Raw genomic sequence first — 7,519 nt, 5'->3', positions numbered from 1 at the left:
GAAGGCAAATAATGCTCAATTTTCCTTCTTTTGGAAAAACATGATATAGCAATTCACTGACACAGTCATCCCCGACTCTGTCTAAGTTCCACTTTTAAGCATTATTGTGATTTTCTAATACTTCAGTTACTTCTGTTGTATGCAAAAGACTCAGGACAAACCAGTAGCCCCATGGGCTTTGCAGGCATATACAAAAACTGTGCTTACACTCCTTCCTTTGGAGAAGGACGTGGAAGGACCTTTGAGACTTCAGAGGAATTGCCCTCATTTTGCTCAGTCAATATCCAAACCGGACTGGATTATTTTAGTTAGCCAATTCTCTCTCTCTCTCTCTCTCTCTCTCTCTCTCAAAGAAAAAAAAAAGCAAATGTTGGTATGATTAAGGCACAAGAACAAAAATCAAAAGCTCTAAGGTCCTTTTTCCTTTTTCCACATCCGCCTTCTGGGAGGGCTTAAGTTAAATCAGTTCATCCTGTTTTCCTACTTGTAAATGCATGTGATATTTCTCTTCAGTCTTTGAGTGCTGTTGAGRGCTCAATTCAATAGTATTCAAATAACTGTTTCATAAATAGGAATTATTAAGGCTTAGCCCACAGATCAGAAACCTTTAAAAGGCACCTCCTTTATAACAAACTACTCCACAACCAGCCCAGGACAAAGCCAGAAGAACAACCAAAGACGACCCAAGATGTACCGCAAAATGTTTTAAAGAAGAAAATAAGAACATGTTTAAAGAGCTGGGGAAGGCAACCAATTTTGTTGCCTGAAGTGTTAGAGAAATGACTCAAGAACAGTTCATCCACATGAAAATACGATCCCAGCAATTCTGTCCAGATCAGCGAGCTGAGGGGCAATGTGCTCTGCCTCCAAAGGGACAGCCAGCACACCAAAGCTCTGCAAGGTTCATTTACCCTGGGTAACTTACATTGTCAGCTTCACTAGAACTTAAAACCAGCATTTACAATGAGTGAGTACATCATTCTGGCTCCTCGTCCACCCTCCTCCCGTAGTTCCTTCTTTTCTCCTGAACATCCTTGCACAAGACTGCCTGCTTGGGTCTCACCTCCCATATTTATGACTGTGGACAAAGCCAGGTTTGTGCAGAAGAAAGGACAAAGCATAATYAACATTGAGAAGGGCGCCATGCATYGGTCCTTAAGTGAATCTTGTTAAYGGAACCACTTTCTGACACTTATAACACTGAACTCACTTCTGGCTGAGAACAGGACTCTCAGATCTTTTTTTATTCCAAATAAATGTTTTTGATACAAAATGTATTTTATCTTTGAGATATTGCAATTGATAGCTAAATACTAGGATGAAAAATGAAAGTCTCAAGGTGTCAATASAGTTGCACTTTTCTCCCTCAATGCTGGACCTTTCCTACAGGACACGATCACCAAGCAGACCACTTCTCCCCCAGGGGCCCACCAGGGCCAGGCAGCTGAGGGATCATTGCAGCTSTAGCCCAGCTGAGGATCCCAACCCRAAGAGGAAAATGACAGCTGCAAATGTAAACTGCAACTTTTGGGAGGCATTAAACCTCCCATTTTGACTTCGGTCTTTTACGTTTTGGGAAGATAAGTCAGAATTTGCCACTGAATGAAACAGTCTGTTTCAGCAACAATTTCCACAAGCAATTTTTTTTCTCATTTCTTCTTCTTCCCCTCACCTACCAAAATGCTTCAAAGAATTTCAGCCAAAAGTGTAAATTGTTGCCTGTATTTTCTTCCTTTATTCTTCTCTGTAGGCCACTATGATTCCCCTTTCTACTTTTTGCATACATGCTTTTCACAAGAAAACCAAATGTTTGGAGTTGCTCTGKCCTTTATTTCTGTTTCATAGGGCTGCAAGTGCAGAATGGTTCCAAAACTGTATTTGGTTCCTCTAACAAAAATCAAAAGCCCCAACAATTACAGGGACAAAACTCAGAAATGTCCAATTTCACCACTTTGTACCTCTGTTTATTCTCTGCTACTAGGTTGAACACCAGTGTCTAGCATTTGGGACTCAGTTGTGCTTTACACCAGCTCTGCAGAGCCCCATCCAGCTCTGGGTGCAAGGCACGAGCAGTCAATAGACAGCTCTGGCAGAGAGCCGCGCTGCTGGTCTTCAGCTGCAGCTCCCCACCGCCTTCCTCCAGCTCCCTGGAGATTCCTGCCCTCAGCTGCTCATCATTACTTACTGCATGGACACATCATTGACATTAGCCCAGCTCATTTAGACTGAAGAGGGATGATCACACTCACAGACCTTGCTSCTATCCCTCTGCTCCTCTTCCCCACTGGGCAATGTGATTCTGCAGCTAYGTTCCCCTTGGAAAACACACACTTCCCCTTGGAGCAGACATGCAGCAGGCATTTTTGCCATTGGAGCAATTCAAACAACATTCAGCACAACTGAGAAAACCACCTTTTACCTGACTTATCATCAGYCACCACCAGCTTAAAGTTGTAGTTTTCCCTCAGTTGCAGTAGCCAGAATCTGTAAAGAGAAAGTAGGCTTGAGCCTTCTGAAGCTTTTACTTGTTAACTTAGCAAGGGAAAGGGAGGAAAGAGGAGAGCAGAGAGAGGCAAGGAGGACCATCGTGATCCTGAACTTGTGACTGGCCTCTCTACATAGAATAAATAGCTTTACTGGGGACTAAAAATATCTTGTTCAGCAGCAAAATTTCACATCTTGGGCAATGAAACAAAGTAACGATCACTTCTCGGGCAGCTCAGTTTGTCTGACTGGTTATGTCACATTTTGATCTTCATTGTCAATACAGGATCATGCACACAACCACTCATTTTCTGTTCTCTGCATGAAGGGACTGTTTCTCATTTAATGGTTTATTGGCAGGARCTGTTAGGTATGAAATTGCAAGACTGCTCCATGGTGTGAAAAGATACAAGTTAAAAGAAGAAACAGATTTTTCCAGGCTCTGGCGATACTCTGGTTTTAGTGCAAGTCTCAGAAGAAAGCCAAGGTTATTTGTAGAAATCTTGCRTTAATGTTGTGTAGGTTCCCTTCCACTCTGCTGTTACCAAGCCTTTTCCCTGAAATAACCACATTTTACAATGAGCTGTAGCTACGCTTCAGGTTGATATACAGGAATCAATACGCTTCTGAGGCAAARAAGTGTTTAATGGTTTTATTAAGAAACCACTGTTCGAATGCTGGCTTTACCAGAAGTGAAATGGAGATACAATCAGGCTTCAGTACCATGATCAATAGATTGCATCTAGATAGATGCCTTGAACTGTCCCTTCCCCTCAAAGGCCAAAAGGWCTGTCATGATCTAAGATTTGGTCTTTCCTTCCCTTAGGATAATAGCTTGCATGGTCCAGCATGGGCTATATACCTGAAAAATGGCAGGATAAAAGTACGTAATGTGGAAACACAGAAAAGACAGTACTTAAAAAATGTTTCCTATGTCTCAAAGGCATCCATATTAGAGCAGAATGTACTTACTAGCTTATACAGTGGAAGTAATCGTGCTGATGTAAGGCTGCTGATTTCAAGGTGTTAACTAACTCTGGTCATACTTAAACCCTATTTCACAAACTGAGTAACAACTACAGTAAAAAATATGTATGTTCAAAATATCAAGAGAGCACAATCTTCAGCAGTAATTAAGCAACAGCAGGAAATAAAAAGCRTATGAGAGTATTAATGGTGATAAGGGTAATCCAGCCTTCTGAAAGCTTGCAGAAGCTCTGCAGTTAGACGCATGAGATAAACAGACTGCTACTAATGGGGCTGAGGAAGTTCACATGCATCATCTCATAATTCTGACTTTCTTAGCAAAATTGGTCACAGGGACAAGCCTCTTAGACCCAGATGTCAGCATTGYCAGCTTCCAGGGTGGCCAAAATAACTAAATGAAGATGTACCTTTTGGATACCCTGGAGAATAGCAGTGAGATGCTGAGCACAGCAAATACCACAGTTTTAAGGATTACCTTCCTAGAGGAGTAGAAGGCCTGGGCAGAAACACCAATTAATCTAGAATCATCCAAATTAACACAAAATAAAATAATGTATTTACTGGTAACATAGGCAACTGTTCGAAAAAATACATAGAAATAAAATGCAAACCATTCACAGTTTTTTACCCTGTAGTTTCAATCTTTTCCAAACAAATCCTTAAGATTGGAACAGAGTAGTTTCTCTGACTGTGCCGTACCTATATAATAAACTGATATTTACAATCTTGTGGTTGAGGCTCCAGCTCTCAAAAACTGTATTCTTACGCTGTCTTCATAGTAAGGGATTTACATTTCAGGACTCATCATTTCCAAGATCCAGCCCTTCTCCTCTTCTTCCTGTTCCTGAATCTTTCAGTCCCACCCCAGCCACGAGGCAAGGTCAGCATTCCTCTCCTGCAGCCACTGTCCTCCTCCTGCTGCCAAAATGCTGCTGCACCTGCCTGGCTGGCAACCAGCATCTTCCAGCGCTTTTCTGAGCCTCCTTCTGGCCCGTGCAACGTGCAGCGAGACCCAACACCCCCTTCAGCCAAATGGCAAAACATTCATATCCATGGCAAAGTTTTTTCACGTAAACTTCAATTCCATTTAATATGTGAATCATTCCTCATGGAATCACATAGCTAGGACTAGTACCTGCAGTTCGTTACTGGCTCCTGGTCAACGCGGGTAAGGGACAATCAGTTTGCTGTGACTGCTCCCTGGCTTTGTCTTTGGGCAATACTGTGGTAAAGGGTCACGTAAGTTTGCATTAGCAAAAGAAGAAGCAAAAATCAATCAAGACAAAGGTGCCTCTGGCCAGCAGGACTCTCCACTCCACAAACTTCCATCCAAAAACCATCAGCCCAATTCTGGTCTAATCTCCTCAGGTCTGATAAATTCTCAGAGAACCTGAGGCAGCTGGACAGAATTTGGTCCCAGAGCAGGTGCTCCTGATACTTTCTTTGGGGCCAGCGGGCCTCGATCCCTGCGCAGTACGCTGGCACGCCTGCTCCAGCACCAGGATTTCAGGAGCCTCTTGCAGCTGCTCAGGGAAGTGACAGACGTTATTAGCAATGGACCTGAYGAGAGTATCTGTTTCATTGAGCCGCTCCAAGGACTGCAGAAGTTTCAGTTTGCTGGAAATTCTGAAAAAAAAATGTTGGTTTCCACCCAATTTGGATCAAAATCAGGCTTTTTTAAAAAAAACAATAATTTCCCCCAAACTCCCACTTTTTGGTTGGCTCTGTTTACTACCTGTAGGCAGAGTGCTTAATGCAAGAGGGTCCTCACATTGGATAGAGGTCAAAGATTTAGATATATATAATACATTTATACATAATATAAATATATTATATATATATAAAACCAAACTCAAGATCTAAGACACAAACACAGACTTGCCTCAATCCAGGCAATACAAATCTTGTAATATACTTTTGAAACTTGATCTGTACCTCACTCAGTTTTAGAGCAATGGGGACAATTAAAGCTGTAAATATTTTAAAAGCAAGACTGATTTTGTTAAATGAAAATAAAAAACTGTCAAAAGTCTTAAAATCTCAAACAAGATTGTAATAACATCTATCAATTTATTTACTTAATGTGATAAGCAGCTAGAAGATAGTGTTTAATTTTTATACTAATAAAAAGGCGGTGGCTGATCCCCATTGACTGGTGGGGTAACAGTATGATGAAGCTATATCCATTTCCAAACCTATATGTTTAAAACAAAACAAAAAAAAAGTTTGTGCTTACGAAGTAAGACCTTCATGCTCAAGAGCTTTTTTCTGCTAGATACAGAGTTCTATATACAACAGCCATATCCCTTCCACCCAAAACATAATCCTCAGAGATAAGAGAAAGAGAAGGAAAAGAAGAGAGAAGAATCAGCTGCTCACAAAGTACACCAGATMCTAATATCTTCCTGCTTCAAAGATTGCCCCAGTCTCTAATTTCTTTATAGAGAACTGATTAACCCACATCTGCCTGCTGTCAGGTTTTTTGCAATATTCTTTCTCAACAGCTGCTTATGACTGCTGTCAGAGATGCACACTGGACTACTGCTGTAACCTAGAATGGCAATTCCTACATTTCAGAGACCAGCCTGTCATTGGACAATGCAAACGGTTGCATGTCCTCAACACCTCTACAACTACAGAACTGGCATATGCAAATCTCATTCAACCAAGATATTTATCACATCAACATTACAGGATTAGACATGCAGAAGATTCGCCTTTCCCAGTTGAAGTGTCTTTGTGTTCCTTGACTGTCACTTAATGAATTTCTTGTTCTCAGTGTWAAAGAGAATTAAATCTGGATGGTGTTTGATGTTATGAATTGATTTAAATCCAGCTTAGTTTTGCTTCTCATTCTCCCCTCCTTTTTAGGAATGYGAGGAGGAATCTTACATTTAAACAGAGCTCTTGCACTAAGAACTGGGGAAATTACTGGAAACATTGGACATATATAGGACAGAAGTACTGAATTACTTACTCAACAGTAAGCAACAGAAATTCCTAAAATGGAGTATGAGCATTCTGGCTTTCCAGGATGGCAGTGTGAGACTAAATGAAGTGTGAATCCCTAAACCATTGCTTGCTAGAAAATGAGAGGGTTTCTCAGGTTGAAGCACATTGCACACTTGCTCTATTACATGCTATTCTTAGCCTGGCTTGTGGGTTGGTTTTTTTTTTTGTTGTCAATATTTGCAGGAAGATCAAGAGATTAAAGAGGTAGTCCACTGTCTTTCATGGCAGCACCTAATGTTCCAAAGCGATGCAGGGACTGGTCAGTGTCCATCCCTACAGTGTTCCCCTTGGTTTGTTCCAGCACTACATACTGTACTTCTGCAAGCACCACCAGTACTTAAGTTAATTGGAGTTCAGCTCCTCCAGTTTCCTGGAGGAAGCCCAACAGTAGGTAGCAATGCCTCCTATGGGATGTGCCTGTGGATGTCCACCTCCAAAATGTGCTTGGCAAGCAGAATACAATCCTTGCACACCTCTGGTCCTGCTGCCCAACGGAAAATCTGCACATAGCTAACCAGGATAAACAGAATTCTGTTTTGAATCTGCGTGGCCATCTCAAGTAGGTGTCTGCAGAGTTTAAGTAAAAATAAATGAAGCGCTTGAGTGAGACTTCCCCCCACAGGCATCCCACAAGGGGTATCTCATGAGGCAATTTAATAACAAATGTGTGGAGGGTTAAAATATTCTTGCTTCAGGCAAGAGCCGTGTGGGGAAGACATTCCAGAACAGAGATTTGGAACAACATCGTGTGAGTTTATTCATTTGACTGATCACAAAACCCCAGTCCATTTCTGTCTTCTTGCTTCATGCCAGCACTTTTGTCTAGAACCTTTCCAGCTGTCTTTGCCCTGCCTCACTAGGGTAGAGTTAAAAGACTACTGTGAACATCTTTATGGGACCAAATACATACAGAACATCGACTTGAGTGCACAAGTACAAGATGAATGCAAAATGCTTAGGATCTAAGTGAGATTGAAATTTAATTGGTGTGCTTCTGTCTGCTTCTTTGTTCTTTGTTGCTGAGATAAATGACCTG

This window comes from Rhea americana, unplaced genomic scaffold (genome assembly GCF_003343005.1).
Source record: "Rhea americana isolate MKP2758 unplaced genomic scaffold, rheAme1 scaffold_5, whole genome shotgun sequence".
Classification (NCBI taxonomy): domain Eukaryota; kingdom Metazoa; phylum Chordata; class Aves; order Rheiformes; family Rheidae; genus Rhea; species Rhea americana.
Note: the sequence above shows the minus strand (reverse complement) of the source record.